This window comes from Ascaphus truei, chromosome 3 (assembly GCF_040206685.1).
Source record: "Ascaphus truei isolate aAscTru1 chromosome 3, aAscTru1.hap1, whole genome shotgun sequence".
In the NCBI taxonomy this organism is placed as follows: Eukaryota; Metazoa; Chordata; class Amphibia; order Anura; family Ascaphidae; genus Ascaphus; species Ascaphus truei.
In genome coordinates this window covers 312,715,388-312,737,358 of record NC_134485.1, presented here as the reverse complement: position 1 = coordinate 312,737,358, position 21,971 = coordinate 312,715,388, and positions in this window count along the sequence as shown.

Below are 21,971 nucleotides of genomic sequence, written 5' to 3'. Positions count from 1 at the left end.
CATCAATAAAGACTCGTTCCTTACCTTGGCGGCTATGTGCAACGGTAATGAAGCAGCATGAATGTCTTTTTAATTATACTGTACAGTGAGCAGGGGGTCCCCTGAGCTGAACCGCATTGCTTTGTGGACCAGGGACCCCCTGTTTCCCGAGTTACAGGCCCCGGTATGTGTCATCGGGTGGCAGTGTCGCCGCCATGTTTATAGCGTCCCCGCAATAAACATGGCGTCCACACTGTAACCGATGGCCCAAACCGGGGCCTGTAACTCGGGAGGCAGGGGGTCTCTGAGCCACAAATAAATGCGCTTCAGCTCAGGGGGCCTCCTGCTTCCGCACAATATTATTAAAATACATTAATGCTGCTTCATTACCATAGCGGATAGCCGCTAAGGCAATGAAGGGGTTAACGCATAGTAGCATGTTTATTGGGGACAAATGCCCCCAATAAACATAGCAGCAATACACAACATACAGTATAGTAATGGGCAGAATGACTATTATCCACAAATGGATAATAGTGCAGTTGTCCATTTACAATACTTACACAACAATAAAGACTTTAAATACATATAGCACTCACCCATGTCCCACTGCCACGATGAAGGCCATCCTCATCTTTATCCTGCCCATGCCCCATCCGCTTCTGCAAAACAAACACAAGAATTACAACATCCAAATTAATGTCCCCTAACCCCTTAATCACCATAGCGGTTATTAACCGCTACAGTTATTAAGGGGTTAAGCCACCATCACCCACATACCCTCCCCCACAAAGCCCCCCAACCACCCTCACCCAATACCCACAGGGGAGTCCTACCAAATACCCTTGGGCCTAATACCCCCTCCCCCAGCACATACAGTACAATAATGTGCCAAATAACTATTATCCACATAGGGATAATACATTATTTGGCCATTATTAAACACATTCAATAACGTTAAAATGTAAATAAAATTGTACTAACCTCATCAATAAGAAGTCTCCGTCGCCAGCATCATCCTTGGGGTCCGTTGCCAACATTAGAAATAGCCACAACATTTCAATATCATTAACATAACACTGAACCCCTTAATCACCTTATCGGGTACTAACCTGAAAGGTAATTAAGGGGTGAAGCCATCCTGCAATGCCTACAACAGTTATGCATAACATCTTCAGTGAAATAAAAACCAATTGCCTAACCAAATTCCATTTAATCATTCAATCTGTAGGCTCACATGCCTCATAAAACATTGCATTTACAGTGTATACATGTAGCATAACATGTAAACTGCATGTACACGCTGCAAATCAATGTTAACAATACAATAATGCCACTCAAATCGCCATACATCACAAGAAGTATATTATTTAATACAATAAACTCACCATCAATGAATTACCACACATCAATTACATCCCTAAACAATTAAAATACCATCCATACCAATTACACAATGAACTAAAGCTATCCTAACAGAGAACCACTTCAAAACATAGAAAAAAGTACACCAACAAATACAATATACTAAAGCAAGGCTTTCCATATCCTATTGTACGGCCTGGAAGCCCAAAACTTACATCTGTCTAAAAATAAAATACATTTAGCACACATCAATGCATAGCCACAATGATTAACAATACAGAATTAGAAGCTTTAACAACACTATCATTTCTTACCCTGTATATATATCTGTACACATACATACAGACATACATACAGTGGGAAGAAATGATATGCATTATAAAAAATGAAAACATGAAAAAGCAACACAAAAAACAGTTACATTAAGTACATTTCTTTATTTAACTTACCATTACTTGCCCCCACCGACTCCCGTTGATCAGCTTACTCACGAACCAATCCACGACACCATCCACGACACCATCCAGGAACAAATCCACGACACCATCCAGGAACAAATCCACGACACCATCCAGGAACCAATCCAAGAACAAGTGCAGGAACCAATCCAGGAAGCAAGCCACGAAGAAATCCAAGAAACAATCCACGACACGATCCAGGAACAGGAACCCATAAAAGAAAAGAAAAAAACAAATTAAACATTAAAATAATAAAACATGACAATCAAAGGTTGTACTAGTTTTATTCTTAGTGAATCTGTATTACAATACCTTGTTCCGGGGTCTTCTTGACATCCGGTGCCACGCCCTGGTCTTCAATCTTCAGGAGGAGGTCCGTCCTCCTCGGCATCTGCCTTCAAAATGAGACGACATAGGCTTTTATAGGCCTATGACGTCACATTTGTCGTCATATGGTTCCCACGGCCCTGATTGGGCCGTGAAAACCATGTGTTTTGGCCGATGTAAAAAAATTGATGACGTCACTTAAAGGCAATGCCAGCACAGCCAATCAGAATGGCTTTGCTGCTATTGCCTTTAAGAAAACGTCATGAAATGACACATGGCCGGACTCACATGGTACTTGAACCAATCAGAGTAGGGATGGAGTTCCCACGCTCTGATTGGCTGGCTTACCATGTGAGTCCGGCCATGTGTCATTTCATGACGTTTTCTTAAAGGCAATAGCAGCAAAGCCATTCTGATTGGCTGTGCTGGCATTGCCTTTAAGTGACGTCATCAATTTTTTTACATCGGCCAAAACACATGGTTTTCACGGCCCAATCAGGGCCGTGGGAACCATATGACGACAAATGTGACGTCATAGGCCTATAAAAGCCTATGTCGTCTCATTTTGAAGGCAGATGCCGAGGAGGACGGACCTCCTCCTGAAGATTGAAGACCAGGGCGTGGCACCGGATGTCAAGAAGACCCCGGAACAAGGTATTGTAATACAGATTCACTAAGAATAAAACTAGTACAACCTTTGATTGTCATGTTTTATTATTTTAATGTTTAATTTGTTTTTTTCTTTTCTTTTATGGGTTCCTGTTCCTGGATCGTGTCGTGGATTGTTTCTTGGATTTCTTCGTGGCTTGCTTCCTGGATTGGTTCCTGCACTTGTTCTTGGATTGGTTCCTGGATGGTGTCGTGGATTTGTTCCTGGATGGTGTCGTGGATTTGTTCCTGGATGGTGTCGTGGATGGTGTCGTGGATTGGTTCGTGAGTAAGCTGATCAACGGGAGTCGGTGGGGGCAAGTAATGGTAAGTTAAATAAAGACATGTACTTAATGTAACTGTTTTTTGTGTTGCTTTTTCATGTTTTCATTTTTTATAATGCATATCATTTCTTCCCACTGTATGTATGTCTGTATGTATGTGTACAGATATATATACAGGGTAAGAAATGATAGTGTTGTTAAAGCTTCTAATTCTGTATTGTTAATCATTGTGGCTATGCATTGATGTGTGCTAAATGTATTTTATTTTTAGACAGATGTAAGTTTTGGGCTTCCAGGCCGTACAATAGGATATGGAAAGCCTTGCTTTAGTATATTGTATTTGTTGGTGTACTTTTTTCTATGTTTTGAAGTGGTTCTCTGTTAGGATAGCTTTAGTTCATTGTGTAATTGGTATGGATGGTATTTTAATTGTTTAGGGATGTAATTGATGTGTGGTAATTCATTGATGGTGAGTTTATTGTATTAAATAATATACTTCTTGTGATGTATGGCGATTTGAGTGGCATTATTGTATTGTTAACATTGATTTGCAGCGTGTACATGCAGTTTACATGTTATGCTACATGTATACACTGTAAATGCAATGTTTTATGAGGCATGTGAGCCTACAGATTGAATGATTAAATGGAATTTGGTTAGGCAATTGGTTTTTATTTCACTGAAGATGTTATGCATAACTGTTGTAGGCATTGCAGGATGGCTTCACCCCTTAATTACCTTTCAGGTTAGTACCCGATAAGGTGATTAAGGGGTTCAGTGTTATGTTAATGATATTGAAATGTTGTGGCTATTTCTAATGTTGGCAACGGACCCCAAGGATGATGCTGGCGACGGAGACTTCTTATTGATGAGGTTAGTACAATTTTATTTACATTTTAACGTTATTGAATGTGTTTAATAATGGCCAAATAATGTATTATCCCTATGTGGATAATAGTTATTTGGCACATTATTGTACTGTATGTGCTGGGGGAGGGGGTATTAGGCCCAAGGGTATTTGGTAGGACTCCCCTGTGGGTATTGGGTGAGGGTGGTTGGGGGGCTTTGTGGGGGAGGGTATGTGGGTGATGGTGGCTTAACCCCTTAATAACTGTAGCGGTTAATAACCGCTATGGTGATTAAGGGGTTAGGGGACATTAATTTGGATGTTGTAATTCTTGTGTTTGTTTTGCAGAAGCGGATGGGGCATGGGCAGGATGAAGATGAGGATGGCCTTCATCGTGGCAGTGGGACATGGGTGAGTGCTATATGTATTTAAAGTCTTTATTGTTGTGTATGTATTGTAAATGGACAACTGCACTATTATCCTTTTGTGGATAATAGTCATTGTACCAATTACTATACAGTATGTTAGGGGGGTATAGGTGTTGTTGGGTATATATATATATATATATATATATATATATAATATAATTATTTATTTATGTAGTTATTGTGGGGCTGGGGTGTGTATTTTTTTAATATTGTGGCTAGTGGGGGTGGGTGAAAGGGGTATTAGCCCCAACGGTGGTAGTTTAGGGCTTGCGGGTGGGTAGCGGGAGGCCTTAACCCCTTCAGGACCGTAGCGGTATTAACTGCTACGGTCGTGAAGGGGTTAAGTGCCCTCGCAACCCCCCCGCAAGTCCTAAACTCACACCCAGGGCCAAATACCCCCCTCACCCATCCCCGCTACCCACAATAACGCTGGCACGGTGGGTTAACCCCTTCATTGCCTTAGCGGTTAGCCGCTAAGGTAATGAAGTGGCTTTTAAATGCCTTTTTCCTGCCTCGGATGCATGCCGGGGGGCTCCGGTGCGGGTATCAGCTCCGGAGACCCCCGGCATCAATCACAGGCAGGAAAAAGGGCTGATTTTTCCTAAGTGTCGCCCTTGCCGATGCTTCTCCTTCAGCAAGTTGCCAACTTTAGTTGGCGGGCTGGATTGGCCATAAAATCTCCAATCTGGCCTGCCGATCAGCACCAAAAAGCTGATCGGGGCTTACTGAATTCAGGCGGGAAAAAAAAGTCCCGATAAGTGGCTTATCGGCAGCCGGGTGGCGAAAAATTTTTTTTCGCAAGAAAAGTTGCCGATAATTCCCACTTATCGGGGCTTACTGAATCAGGAGGGCAAAAAACGGCTATAAAATGCCGAAAAAGCCTTATCGGGGCTTACTGCATGAGGCCCTTAGTGTGCTATTTGGATACCATTTGTGGTTATAATTGATAGACTAGAACAGTATCATTGTCTATTGCAAACTGTTTGCCATATTCTGTAAAATGTATACTTTTTTTGCATAACATTCAGTGTCGTTTACATTGATAATCTCTATTGAGTGCTGGGAACACTCTCTATGTTCTTCATAGATAAAATACTATTTCACAGTGTTTTTATCTATATGTTTACCGATTTGGTATAACAGATCTTTCTTCCTTGCTCCCTCTTCCCCCATAGCGGAGTAACAAGTTGCCTGAAGTCAGACACAAGAGTGTTTGGCGCCTGGTTGCTTAGCTCCTTGGTTTCTATAGAGAGACGTCCTTAGTTGCTTGGCAACGTTGATACTCCTTGTTTCCAGGGAGTGGCATCCATTGATGATTCATAGTCTCATGATACGGGGGAGGGGGGGGCGGAGCATTTTCACATCCTCACTATAAGAGAGAAGCTTGAATGTTAGCTGCCATTGAAGCTTGAGAAAGACAAGGGTCTCCTGCTTTTGTCTGCAAATAAATGTACACTTTTTGATTCGATATTGAGTGCTGTGGACCTCTTCAGTAATAATTGGTTTACTATTTTGGGGAATTTCGGTGGCATACCCTAGTCCAGCGTTCACAATACCTTCAAGATATGTGTGTTTATGTACTTGAAGAAGCTGATCCAATTTGAGAAAGATTGTTGTTTTTATCCCATTGTAACCAAAGATGGGGGTATGTGTCATGTTCGGCCCATACACGTTGTCACAAACTTGTATATTACATACCTCCGCAAACACACTTTTAAATGCAGAGACACCTGTGGGCAAAAAGTAGCGCACCTGGAAAATAGGCTTAATTGGACATGCTAAGTACATTCAAATGATTTCAATTAGCATATATCTTACGTATCTCAGTGGTATTCCTTTTTGTACACAGGTCTCTCCACGTGTTGTATAAAGATGTGTTTGAGGAGGTGTATAAGCAACACCCTTTTTTTTGCTGGTATAAATATAGTGCAGTATTTTTGTCCCAGTTTTGTTCAAGTTTTGCAGCTGCGAGACTTTGATAAATTACCCCTTCATTCTCAAAGTCATGAGCGTAACAGGCACAACCTACTTACACAACACAGGAAGGGGGTAAGTTATCAAGGTATACAGACTGCAAAAGTGGGGCAAAACTACATCAGATTTATCAAAGAAAAAAATCCCAATGCTTCCACTGGAAAAATATTATATTTGATGCAACCCATGTAGTTTTCTCACTCCGGTTTGGCATTGCTAGCCTCCATCTGATATTTTGACCTTGGAGTCTGTGCCATTCTATCTCTTAATTGACTAGCACATTATGATAGTGCTGCAGGATTAGCCAACTGAGAACCATTACAGTGTTGTTTTTTTTAAATCGTTTTTAGACATTGTCTCCATTACTTCATGAAGAAACACACAAGTGTGTATTGTAGAATCAGTGATGACTTAATGAATATGGGAGTTATTGCATTGAATGTACTCTTCTGCTGAAAAAGTTGTTGCTCCCTAGCTGCCTCTATGTTGTGATTTTTATTTCCCGAACTGCGCTGCTGCTGTTTGAATTTTGCATGTGTGAACATGGGCTATTCTTCTCAAAACCTTGGGACTTTAATGATTACCACTTAATGTTCTTCCAAACTGGTACACTCAAACTTAGAAGCTATTATTCTTCATATAAAGGCAGCCAAGTGTATCAAATTTAACATGAAGTTCTCTGATGATATTTTATGTGCTAAATTGTAAGTATTCCTATTTCTACTCGACTCCAGTGATGCTGCTGAAGCCGTGTATGGGAGAGGTATTTAAAGTAAACGCAATAATAAACAAGACATCTTAAATAAGAGGTGTTTGGTTAGGTCTCTAGTGTTTTTTGGGGGAGTAGACTTTAGTCATAAGTCATGGATACCTCACATGTTGTCCTGCTTCTCAATTTACAGACAGCAGCTTCCTACAACTGCAATGTTATTGAAGGTGACGTACTGTAATGTGAAATGAAATTGAATAAAATGTCATTTAAAATGGACAAGTAAAAAAAAAATGTTGCACTTCTCAAGTAGAGTTTTAGAATATTTTCAATATCTAGCAGCAATACTACATTACCCACTTTTTTCTTATTTGTATATGTAATTTATAATTCTACATTCTTACTTACTGTAAGCTGGCAATCGTTTGGTGCTCCTGTTATAAATCTGTAACAATCATAATTGTGTGCCTAACATAATGGCTGCTTCAGTTAGTGTAACTCTGCAGCTGCAATGTATTCTTTTATTACTTAGGTAACATGATCTATTGTTACAGTTTTCAGCTCAAACTGCTGGGAATATTGGCAACAAATTATCCCAAATATGAAACTGCTGCAAAGATCTTGCACTGCTAGGGATGTGTGCTGAGAAAAAGCATAAATAAAAAACACAGTCTGAGGTTATTTTGAAACAGAATAACACGTGAATTTATTCAAGTCAAGTGCACATAGGAGACAGCTTTTGAAAAAAAGCTCTCTACAGATAACACGTTATGCCATATTTTTATACCCTAAAACCTAAAGCTCCACCCCTTATTGGGGGGCTTGCACGTCACTAAATATTACCTCATTTTGTAATACATAACAATACTAAAGCTGATGTCATTTTGTAATTCATAATAATACTGAATAATTGTATGTAAGCTAAAAATCATTATGGGGTTAAATGTGATGTCAGTTCTGCCACTTGGCACATTGTATGAGAAATAGTTTATCTTAGACTACTAACGAGGCTTTCTCATAATATCTGGCCTGTTTAAACTTTCAATTTGAAGCTGATTGGATGAGGAATGATCAATAAAGTCAGCTAGGAGCGAAAACATTCCATTCTCTCTTTCACTCAGATTTCTTCACATAGAAAGATGACATTAAAACTCACAAAGACAAGACAAGATGGCGGACTGAAAATAGTCAAACAAAATGGCTGCTTTGATCCTAATGCTGTTATGGCAGACCCCCTAATGTCTCAACTTTGTCAGTCCCTCCTCTGATTCTTTAAAACATTGTTTTTTGAGAATTATTAGCATGATTTTAGTCCAGAAACACGTTGGGAGGCACAGGGGTGCTCCATTATCTCATAATGCTGCTTGAGGGTATAGGACAGTGCACGAGGGTGCCTGCCAAATGTAGTCATAGTCTCGTATGGCGTTGCGGCCAAATTATTTTCCAGAGTTAGAACACTGTACTTGGCATCTTCTTTCTTCAAGGGACTGCTGTAAATTGGTTCTGCAAACAATGGGATTGTGTCTGCATAGGGGGTAGCACATTTGTGGATCATGCATTTGACAAACATGACACAAACATAGATGACAACGAGTATCACAAGCACACACATTACCGCATTCAAAAATTTCGCTCCCAGTGATCCTATTAATCCACCAGCCCCAAAGGGTCTCAGTCTGTGTCACTTTCTTTCCTAAGTCTTTCTTGAATTTCTTCTATCTTATCTAACTCATGTTGTACCTTGCCACTCTGATCTTGGATGAAAACACAACATTGTTCTTTAATTAGGGCACATACACCTCCTTTTGATGCTAAAATGTAATCTAAAGCCATTCTGTTTTGTAAGGCCATAAGCCTGATCTGAACCTGTTCTTGGTTTAGTGATGCTATGGCTGTAGTGGTGTGATTGAGGACATCATTTAACACATCTGTTAATGTATTAAGCCTGTCATATAGTAACCCAACTCCTAAATTTGGAACTAAACTAGCCCAAAATTGTTCTTTCCATAAACTACTTTTCAGCCCTGAGATATTTGGTGTTTCATTTGCTGCAGGAGTTAATTCTTCCTGAGTATAAGGAATGCCAATCCAGGGTAATTCCTGATTATGAGGCACATATCCACATACCAGCAAGATTCGTTAATACCAGATTTCTGGTATATTGTTCTGCATGTATCCATAAATGTATTATCTCTTTTCCAAGGGGTTAAATGTAGGTCTCGCTTGTTTCTGGATGTACCAGTGGACTTTGTGATGTTTGTGGGTGAGATGCTTAGTGTAGTGTTACCTTGACCATGGATAGATAGATAGGGATAGATATCTGCGATGCATAAGGAACACAGGCAGATGAGTATTGCTGACAAAGCTCCACAGAGCATCATCATGACAATCCTGTCATCTCTCTGTGGGTTATACTTTCGCAGACTCAATGGTGCATACATCATAAAATTCTAACTTAAACACACTATAAAAATAAAAATATTGAGTCTTTGAAAAATGAAATGTTCTGAGTCTTTCAAAAAATGAAATGTTCCTGATAAGATCAGGCCTCTGCCTGGTGTCTTATTTTCCTCGTTGGTTAACGGTCAAAGTTTACGTGTCGTCAAAACGTTAACTTGATGCGGCTGTGCTTTAGATGACCTTGGTCTTTGGTGGAGCTGGAATGAGTTTTATGTGAGCCACGTGGATCCAGGAATCTCTGACACTTTAATTGCGGCATTAATGGTTAGTATGGGCCTTTTCATCTGGGATGAAGAGCATGATGGTTTAGGAACTACATGACCTTTAACTCCGTCTCGCGTAGGTGCACTTTTATCATACCTTATGCCTAGAGAGACTCAAAAAATATATTAGTGGCATACAATACTTATTAATTGTTTTATTACCAATAGATGGTCCTTAATTTTTTCCTTTGAACTACTGATAGTCATAAGTCATCCCATAAGTGTCTCATAGGGAGATAATTTATACCTAGGAATAAATTCTTGTATCAATGTGTTTACTACTGTCTTAACATCCGCATATAGACAGTGGTATCTCCTATTAATGCTCCTCACATTTAAAACTAAACAGCTAATGTGGACTTGACTGTACTACAATCTAAGTTCCTAAGACTTTGGGCCTCATTCATTGTCAAACCAATTGCTTCCATAATCAACTCTATCCTGTCTACAGGCCATATCCTAAGACCTGGAAAACTGCCAGAGCTGTCCCAATCTTCAAAAGTGGGGACAAAAACACTGTCTCAAACTACAGACCAATCTCTCTTCTCCCAATACACACTTGCTCTCATTCATGCCTCACTGTAATCTCCTCCGATGCAAATGGTATCAACCTTTTAGCTAAATACTAACTAACCTTAAAACTTGACCCATAAATTAAACATCCCAATAGCCTGCACTCATGGCTATTATTCCACACACAGTCACTCCTACCACACCCATTGTGGCCAAGCACTGCCATCTAAAGCACTTATTCCCTCACCTGCTATCTCTGTAAATTCCCCTCAAACCTTAGATTGTAAGCTCTTAAGGGCAGGGATTTCCTTTCCTATTGTCTGATTTTGCTGCACTTACCATTCTATTATAATTCCCTCTACTGTATTCTTTATGAAGTGCTGAGTACATTTTTGATGCTATATATATAAATAAAGTCATACACTACAATACTATCCAAAGTAATGGACAAAAATGTGTTTACTCCCAATTAAACAATTACTATACCTAGACAAATGCCCCTAGCCAATTCCAGTCTGGCCTCTATCCCAAACACTCCATTGTAACTATTCTGCTAAAAATGTCAAATGCCTTGCATATAATATATACCCTGCTCACTTATGTAACTGTAATTTCAACTATATATCCCCTGTCCTTTAACTTTATACCCAGGACACATCCAAAAATGAGAGGTGACTCCCAATGCACCACTTCCTGGCAAAAACATTCTACAAATATTTCAACAATAACTACTGCTTATAATAAAATAGGACTCCTATGGAAAAATAAATGGTTAAAAGTTATAAAATACATCACATATTCAGATAATAGTCAAATGCTTTTGTATAGGACTTCACACTAAATTTCTTGTAATATAAACTCTTTGCACAGTGCCAAACACACTGACAGCATTATTATTATTATTATTTTTTTAAAGACACTCAGAGAAAAATTTCAGAGCTTGTTTATCTTGGCAATTAGCCAGCCCGGGCGTTTCGCCTTGAGAGTGCTGAGCAGATAACAAAACAGTTTCTCCGTCTTCTAAATATTAATTACTGGATTGAAACTTCATCTCAAAGTTAAAAATGGAGCTCTCTCCACAGCAATAAAAACGAAAAAAATTATGGCCTCTAAAAAAATAAAAATATGGCCTCTCAAAAATAAAAAATATGGCCTCTCAAAAATAAAAATATGGCCTCTCAAAAATAAAGCCTCTTAAAAATAAAAATATGGCCTCTCAAAAATTAAAATATGACCTCTCAAAAATAAAAATGGGACAATTATAGAACTGCACACACCATATATAATTTAAACAATACGTGTGAGCTTAAAATATTTCCAACATATCCTAATCCTATAGAAATGCAATTGACGTGTTTTTACTGGTTTACACACACAGAAACCACAATACAGACACACAAAGAACATATACACAAACTTCTCTCCTACACAGCGAATCAACTTCTCATAAATAACCTGCTTTTAAAACTAATATTTTTTTTTTTTTATGCTCCGGAGCTTTTGAGTTAACTTTTCGTATCTTTTACACATTCCTTTGGAGAAAAGGTTTTTTTTTGGCGCGGTCTGTGCTGCTGTTATTCTGATTCTCTTTCTAGTTGCCACTAGAACAGAAGAAAAAATAATATTTTTTGGTTTAAAAGACCTATTCGTGTGGCCAGTACGAACAAACCTTTTAAATCCCATTCTTTCTCTTCTATTCTCTCTCTTAGGGCTGCTCTGCAATTACTGGCAAAATGTCCTGCCTTTTTTTACAATTATAACACTTTCTGTCCCTTCCAAACACTTTCTGTCCCTTCCAAACAATATACACAGTCTCTAATTGTACCCCAATTTCTGCATAAAAACCTTTCATAAAAATAACCCTCAATATCTACTTCCTCAACCCCATCATATGCCTTGATTATCTATCGGCAAATTCACTTGCTATTTCTTTCCTACTCACTTTCTTTTTCACTTGTTATTATATTAACTTCTGTCCTGGCAATGGTAAAATAAATGCAGCGGGACCCTCCTGTCCCTCAACAGAATTCTTTTGACCCATATTAACGTATCCCTGTGGGATTCAAAAACACACGAGACGGCGCTTCTTGAGCTTATCAATCCCACAGAAAAAGACCCCTCTTTCATTTAAACATCTGCGCAATTTGTTGATAATAATACAAACAGTGCCATTCACTGGCCAACAAAATATATTTATTTTGTCTCTTTTCGTTCTCTGTATTCATTCTTTATTATTTTCGTCTGCAGACACACAATCCTTCGAGAATTTTTGGTTTCCCATTATTCCCCTGTTACAGAAATCAAATTTAATTGACTTGTACAATACTTCTTCGGCTACAGAAATAAAATTTAATTGACCTGTGCAATACTTCTTCGGCTACAATAATCAATGTTAATTGACAATGTACAATACTTCGGCTACAGCAATCAACAGTTAATTGACCTGTACAATTTAGCGTTACAATAATCAGCGAAAGCCGATTACGTACAACTCTTTTGGCATGTTATTGTTCTGAATAGTGTAAATATGCAAATAAGGACCTGTCACGTGACTGTTCCCAATCATATATTCTCACCATAACTATACCAAAGAAAAAACTTGAATCACTTCAGCAGGTCCAACCCAGTCCTGATAAACCTTATACTTTTATAACATGGATACAGATAAGACCTTCTAACCAGATATCCATGAATAACTCACTTAGTATGTTAATGACAAGACAGAGCAAATGTACAATCAGGGACCCGTCCTGCTCAGACAACAAAAAATATTTATCACAACCCCGGACGGTCTGAAAACAATCCCTTAAGCATACAAACACTCACCTTCATCACCAAAACACCAAAACTTTTAACGGGACTCTCACCTTAGCCCCTTACAACTCTTAACAACTCTTACACTTTAAAATGAATACAGGAACAGAGAATAATAAATTCACAGGAAACTGCTAGGGATTGTTACTCGTCACATCAGATAAGACACCGTTCAAAAATCAGCTCCAAGCATCACTCAAAACAATTTAATCAGGCTGTTTGTCTAAAAAATGCAGGTAGCCTTACCTTGATTCATATGAGCGCTCAGGTTTGAGTGATGGAGGAGTGATTCATCCGGGTGCTCGATTTCGATGATATTGAGTCCCTATTCGGAATGCGCCATCTGAGAAAAAGCGTAAATAAAAAACACAGTCTGAGGTTATTTTGAAACAGAATAACACGTGAATTTATTCAAGTCAAGTGCACATAGGAGACAGCTTTTGAAAAAAAGCTCTCTACAGATAACACGTTATGCCATATATTTATACCCTAAAACCTAAAGCTCCACCCCTTATTGGGGGGCTTGCACGTCACTCAATATTACCTCATTTTGTAATACATAACAATACTTAAGCTGATGTCATTTTGTAATACATAATAATACTGAATAATTGTATGTAAGCTAAAAATCATTATGGGGTTAAATGTGATGTCAGTTCTGCCACTTGGCACATTGTATGAGAAACAGTTTATCTAAGGCTAAGGCCCCGCTCCCAGAGTCAGCGCACCCGCACTGCTGACAGGCGGTGCGCTGAGATACACAGACCGTGATATGCGGTCTGTAGGGAGCGGGAGCCGGAGCGGGAGGTGGGCGGGTGGTGGGCGGTTTGACAGGGAGGGGGGGCGTGGCTTGAGCGGAGGGACCCGCTACTCTCCCCCCCCTCCCTCCACGGACTCGGGCTGGAGCTGGAAAGTAAGTTTAAACACACACACGCAGGCACTCATTCATACACACACACACACACACGCGCACACACACACACAGGCAGGCACTCACGCACTCATACACACACACGCGCACACACACACACACAGGCAGGCACTCACGCACTCATACACACACACGCGCGCACACACAGGCAGGCACTCACGCACTCATACACACGCGCACACACACACAGGCAGGCACTCACGCACTCATACACACACACACACACACACACACACACACACACACACACACACACACACACACACACACACACACACACACACACACACACACACACACACACACACACACACACACACACGCAGGCACTCACGCACTCATACACACACACGCGCGCACACACACAGGCAGGCACTCACGCACTCATACACACACACGCGCACACACACACACAGGCAGGCACTCACGCACTCATACACACACACGCGCGCACACACACAGGCAGGCACTCACGCACTCATACACACACACGCGCGCACACACAGGCAGGCACTCACGCACTCATACACACACACGCGCGCACACACAGGCAGGCACTCACGCTCTCATACACACACACACACACACACAGACAGAGGCAGGCACTCACGCACTCGGGCACACACATACACACACAGACAGGCACGCACGCACGCACTCAGACACACACACAGACAGGCACTCACCTGCTTTCACTCCACATTCCTCCCCGCTCCCCGAAGCCTCTCCTCCTCCCAAAGCCTCCCCTCCCCATTGGCTCACAGCCACACACGTCACGCGTCAACGCTAGGAAACACCATTCTCTGGTGTCTCCAGCGGCTGACGCGCCACAGCGTGTAGTCAGCTGTGCAGCCAGTGGGGACCGGCTCGCGAGGATTCCCCTGCTGGTGGGGAACTCGCTACATTGCCGCCCGCGCCAACGAGCGCAGCGGGACCGAGGCCTTAGACTACTAACGAGGCTTTCTCATAATATCTGGCATGTTTACACTTTCAATTTGAAGCTGATTGGATGAGGAAAGATCAATAAAGTCAGCTAGGAGCGAAAACATTCCATTCTCTCTTTCACACAGATTTCTTCACATAGAAAGATGACATTAAAACTCACAAAGACAAGACAAGATGGCGGACTGAAAATAGTCAAACAAAATGGCTGCTTTGATCCTAATGCTGTTATGTCAGACCCCCTAATGTCTCAACTTCGTCAGTACTAAAGCCTTCTATAGAAATCATAGGATGCTTTAAACTAATTAAAAATGGCATTGAATAATATTTATTGAATTATAAAAAAAGAAGTATTATCTAATACTACAGAACTGATTAATAAATAAAAAAAGACATATAAGATTTAGCATGTCTTGATCATTTAACAGATACCCTTGGAGAGATTTTGTATATAAAGTTGTATTTGGACACACTGTTTTAGCTTAGCAATAATTTTGACGTCATTATTTTCTTTTTCCTCCATGCTTTTGTGAGCATTCCTTATACAGACAGATGATACTAAATATGGGTGTTTAATATATGACATAGTGGAATATCATGGAGGAAGATACATGTAATATGACTAACAAAGTGCAAAGTATTTTTTTTTTTACCAAGGCAGATTAAATGCTTGTGATTTAACTAAAAGAATAAATATGTTAGTTATTGGATGAGGGAGTGAGCAAAGCGAACAAAGTGAAGACTTCAACTAGACATTTCACTTTGGGTATGTGCTTCACTGCTTTTTTGTTCTTGTGTTTTCTCTCCACAAGACAAATTCCAAGTCCGATTCTAATGAAACTTTGAGACTACCTTTCTGCCATCCTAACTTAGATTTGCCAGAAGTTGCAACCAAATAGGTGCTTCCCTCATCTTGGAATTATTTTTTATTTTGTTTTTTGAAGTAATAATGAAAAAAATTCAATGGTACATCTCATTAACCGGATCCTTGATACAATACATTAAATGTATTATTTTGCAAATTGCAGTAAATTTGCTTGAACCCTTTCAGAGAAATTAAATATTTAAAATGAAAACAAATTGGTAACCATGATAACAAACAACACTGTACAAATACAATGTATAGCTTTACTTTGACATCTAGGTGGCAGGGATAATTATTCACTGCCCAATGGGTTTTTCATAGTTTTTGAAGTGAAACTTCTTTAGTGGCACCTCTGATGGGATAAAACTGGATAGATGGGGGGCGAAATGTGAAACTGAAGTGACGTCACGTAATGGACGCCGCTCTGCTCACACGCCCCCTGACACATGTGGCTCCTAATTGCCGCCACACACCTCACCCTCCCACACACGCCTCACCCTCCTAAAACTGCCGCTGTTCCGCCGCCCGCTGCCATGCCGCGCGCCACGCATGCGCAGAAGCGGCTGGCAGCGGCGCCGTTCACCGCCCACTGCCATGCCACGCGCCACGCATGTGCAGAAGCGGCTGGCAGCGGCGCCGTTCCCTGCCCGCTGCCATGCCAATGGACAGGAGGAGGGAGGCTGCCGCCGGCGCCGCCGCTCGTAACAGCCTGGGAATAAGGTGGTTTGAGCGTGCCGCCGGGGGGTGGGGAAGGGGGAGCTTGAGCGCGCCACGCATGCGCAGAAGCGGCTGGCAGCGGCGCTGTTCCCCGCCCGCTGCCATGCCGATGGACGCGCCGCTCCAAACAGCCTGGGAATGGGGGGGTTTGAGCACACTGCCGGGGGGTGGGGAAGGGGGAGCTTGAGCGCGCCGCCGGGGGGTGGGGAAGGGGGAAGCTTGAGCGCGCCGCCGGGTTGTGGGGAAGGGGGGAGCTTGAGCGCGCCGACGGGGGGTGGGGAAGGGGGGAGCTTGAGCGCGCCGCCGGGTTGTGGGGAAGGGGGGAGCTTGAGCGTGCCGCCGGGGGGTGGGGAAGGAGGGAGCTTGAGCGCGCCGCCGGGGGGTGGGGGGTATCTGCTCAGAAGACTCAGACTGAGCCCCCCGGGTCCGCAGCTCCGCCGGGGGTGGGGGGAGTCAGGAGAGAGGGGGCAGGACACAGACAGAGAGACATACGGTGTGTACACACAGAGAGATACACATACACTGAGACACACACACACTGACATACACACATTGACTGACACATACACACATTGACTGAAACATACACACACTGACACACACACACTGACTGACTCTGACGCACACACACACACTGACTGACACACACACACACACTTACTCTGACGCACGCACACACTCTGACGCACGCACACACTCTGACGCACGCACACACTCTGACGCACACTCTGACGCACGCACACGCACACTCTGACACACATTGACGCACGCACACCCCAGTGATGTACCGAACACCGCCCCTGAATGATGTGCCTATTCCTTCCCCCCCCACTGTGAGCTCCCCCACCCTCTCAACATTCATGATGCTGGTACTGCTGCCAATAAACACATACACACACACACACACTGACGCATGCACACTTTGACGCACGCGCACGCACACTGACTGTCACACATACGCACGCACACTGACTGACACACATACGCACGCACACTGACTGACACACATACACTCACTGACGGACACACATACACACACTGACTGACACACATACACTCACTGACTGACACACATACACTCAACTAACTGACACACATACACTCACTGACTGACACACACACACACTGACTGACACACACACACACACTGACTGACACACACACACACATTGACTGACACACATGCACACACTGACTGACACAAATACACACACTGACCGACACACATACACACACTGACCGGTACAGATACATACACTGACCGGCATAGATACATACACTGACTGACACACACACAAACAAACACACATACATACTCTCTGACTGACACACATACATACTCACTGACTGACACACTGACACATACACTGACTGACACATGTGTGCCGAGCACGCGCATTATAAGTCAATTTCTGTGACAAAAGTCAAAGAAGTTTCACTTACTATGCGCGTGCACAGCACACACAGCTTTTTTTCATGACATCCACGGTGTCTGATGGATAGAAGGGAAGAAAGCATAACTATACACCTCAATAAAGCGTTAGTAAGACCACAGCTTGACTATAGAGTACAGTTTTGGGCACCACTATATAAAAAATATATTATGGAACTAGAAAAAGTGCAGAGAAGCGCCCCCAATGGGATGGATAATTTGATTTATGAGGAGAGGCTAGCTAAATTAGATTTGTTTACATTAGAAAAGAGGCGTCTAAAAGGAGATACAGTATGATAACTATATACAAATATATTCAGAGTCAATACAAGGAGCTTTGTAAAGAATGGTTAATCCCAAGGGCAGTACAAATAACACAGGGTTGTCCCATTAGGTGAAGGAAAGAAGTTGTCACCAGAAACAAAGGAAAGGGTTCTTTACTGTAAGGGCAGGTAAAATGTGTGATTCATTACCCATGGAGACTGTGATGGCAGATACAATGGATATCTTCCATAAAAAGGTTGGACATCTTTTTACAAAGGAAAGGTATACAGGGATATAACAAATAATTAAACATGAGAAGGATGTTGATCCAGGGAAAAATCTGATTGTCACTATTGGAGTCAGGAAGGAATTTATTTTCCCCTTATCAAACATTGGATAATGTTTCAATTGGGTTGTGTGTTTGCTTTCCTCTGGATCATATAATGTAAATACTGTAAATACAAATTTATGATAAGTATTCGCCGTCTAAATTTAACACGGGTTGAACTCGATGGACATATGTATTTTTTCAGTCTCAACTACTAATGTAACTATATCTATGTTCATACATCGCGGTCTTCTTGAGAATAATGAGTCTAGTGTGTGTTTTTTTTTTTTTTTTTTTTTTTCAACCTTCAGACAACTTGTTGCGAATGTGATTGTTACATGGAAGTGTTTTGCAGTTTGTAATATTACATTAAGCGGATTCACACGCAGTAATGTGGGAGTTGAAGTGGTATTCAGTATTTATATTTTTGTTTGACTTCAAGACAGGGCTTGGTCGTTGTGACATACAGGGTCGGTTTTAGAATTTTGCCGCCCATTGGAACATAACTTTCCCCCCCCCCCCTTGCCTCCTCCTCTTGCAACGTCCAAACGTCACATGGTGATGAGTTTCCATGATAGCGGAACACCATGTGACATCTTGTTGTCATAGCAATGCGAAACCAAGTGACGTGACGCTGCAGAAGGAGGAGGGCGACGCTGCAGGAGAAGTAAGAGTCCTTCACAGAGGCCCCACGCCCTCCCCCGGCAACGAGTTTAATTGTTCTGGGGAAGAGAGTGGGGCCTCTGTTACCGCATCACTGATCCCCTCCCCCCCAAATTTACCTCCCCATCTATTTTGCCACCCTAGCCCTGGGCCTAGTAGGTCTATGTATAAATATGGGCATGGTGACAGACAACAACAGGCCTTTGTGGACAACTTCGTTGCTGGTGCCTCGACTGTCAGTGGAAAATAGACTTATTTATAGGCTCGTATAATACCACACAATAGTGTGAGAATTAAATTGACCAGACATCATTTTTAACTGAAGTTTGACAATACTAGTACAATTTGATGAAAAAATCTACAAATTGATGGCATTTCACATTTAGTTTTGCTTGTGTTTCGTTCCTTGTTATGAATCTTTTGTCCTATTAGGTTTAACTGCTTATCCCACAACGGTGTATACTATAGGGCCTATGCAGAGAGCAGCGAATTTTCGAAATTCGCCATTTTTTGGAGATAATCGCGCAGAAAACAGCAGAAAATGGAGATTTCCGAAAAACGCGCCAATTTTTCTTTTCTATTTGTAAAACTCGCCTCGCGGCTGGCGAGAACTGCAATCTCGCCAGTTTAAAAAATATCCGTATGCAGAGAGGCGCGAACGGCATCTAGCGGCTGTTCGCGCCAATAAAATGGCGCGATTGTCTCCGTTTTGCCTCGCCAAAAAAAACTGCCGCTCGCGGCCATTGCAAAGGGAAAAAAAAAGGCGCGAATTTGTTTTAACACATTTCTGAAGCGCGCATCTCGCCAATTTAAACTCGCCACACGCATCCATGTTAAACATAGCAGAATTCGCACTTTTCTGCATATGGAGATTAAAACTCTCCAAAAAAGCTACTTTTTAATAAATTCGCCAATTTTAAAATTCGCTGCTCTCTGCATAGGCCCCATAGTGTTTCCCTTATTAATTACAATTGTTTGGTGATTTTGTTTTCCTGGGCTTCTTTTTGGGAGGGATTTACAATATGTTCAAAATCTGTCTTTGCTTCAGTTGCTTGTATTCTGTATCACATGCAGCAACATTATTTCCTCATCTTCTAGATGAGCTTTTATCTCAGTGACTAGCATTTTCACGAGAGTACACCCTTAGCCCCAGATTTAATAACCTGCTCGGTAAGAAATAATGAAGCATGTTTTCCTATTGATTTTCTTTTTTTACACAGCTAATTGATGTCAAAAGTAGATTGCTAGAAGTGGTCAGTGTCCATTTTGCAACAATGATTAATGTTAAGTCAGTGGAAATTTCATTACGTTCAAAACGAGGTACCAAAGGATGAAACTGTGTGGGGCCTTCCTCCAATAGATTTGCACTTTCTGTTATTTAGCAATTTGTTAGAAATTAATCAAAAGATTCTTCGTACTAGAATTTGTATTTATATAATGCTTTTACGTTTCAATGCACTTAACCAATTGGAATGTAGATGTTAAGATGATGTCCTGGAAGCCTGCCATCATTAGATCAGCTGGAATGCCTCTGCCTTCAAGTTTTCCACACAGCAAATAAAAATATCACTTGTGAGCACTGTGACGATAGGGGCAATGTGGCTCTTATAATAAAGGTAAAGCCCAGCCATTGCCCAGAGTCTGGATGAACAATACAAGGTAGTCCTGTATATTCATCCTATCATGGCTCATCTGGCCAATTGTGTATGTATAAAATGGCTGTAACTTTTATTATTGTTGAAATGTTTGAGTTGATGTATAAACTTTGTATTCTTTTGTCCTGGGGCATGTTAGGCTTGTAAAACTCTTACTCAGCCTGCACTCTCAGAGATCTGGGTTCAGCTAGGCCCACAAGGAGGTTGTGGACAATGGATCTTGGGGACCGGCAGTCCTCTTATCTGGGAGGCTTTGGTCCGATAAACAGGGTCGTTATCTGCCTAGACAGAGAGGTGTCTATCTATCAAGAGATAGCCAGCCAGCAACTGGGAACAGGAAGAGGCAGGCACTGTTTTCATTGGCCGGTTCGTAGTTCATGCCCTCCTTTCCTCAGCCTCTCCGTCATGCCCCCTATGCTTATTGGCCAACACAGATGACCCCTCATCTTGTTATTGGTCCACCACACAGCATCCATGTGTTGATTGGTTGCTGGCCCGTTTTCCATGTTTGTCTATGGAGATGGGAAAACCTATAAGACTTGCAGATGATTTCAGGACCTGTGTGGTTGTGTGGATTAGCTAAGCGGGGCTCAGAGAGGTTCTGCCTGGGCGACCTGAAAGTGAGGCTGTGCGCTCTTCTACCATGGGAGATTTAAAAGTGCGGCTTTGTGACTTGTATCCAGTGATACCAACATACTTCCGAAACCTCAGAGGAGTGGAAGTTTTACCGGGTAAGTCATTGCGGTGGTGCGGGGCACCTAAACCAACTAGAATTCCCCTATATGGGCAGGGATTGTCAGTATAGCTCTGTTGTGATATTGTGTTGGGTCTGCAGGCTCTAGCCAGAATAAATATACTTTTATTTGACTTTGGTGTCCTGTCTGGTTCTTGATCCCGTGAAATTGTCCTGGTCTCCTGTTACAAGCACATTCATATGTCTAAAACATTTCTGCAACCCTTCTTTTTCCCATTATCTCTTAGCATACAATATTTCCACTAAAACCAGAGATTCCTACGAAAAAACCTGGGTTAAAGAAGTGCATAACCAGTAAACCCACTCACAGACAACTATTTTCCATACTAGTAGTTTTATAGTTTTTGATCT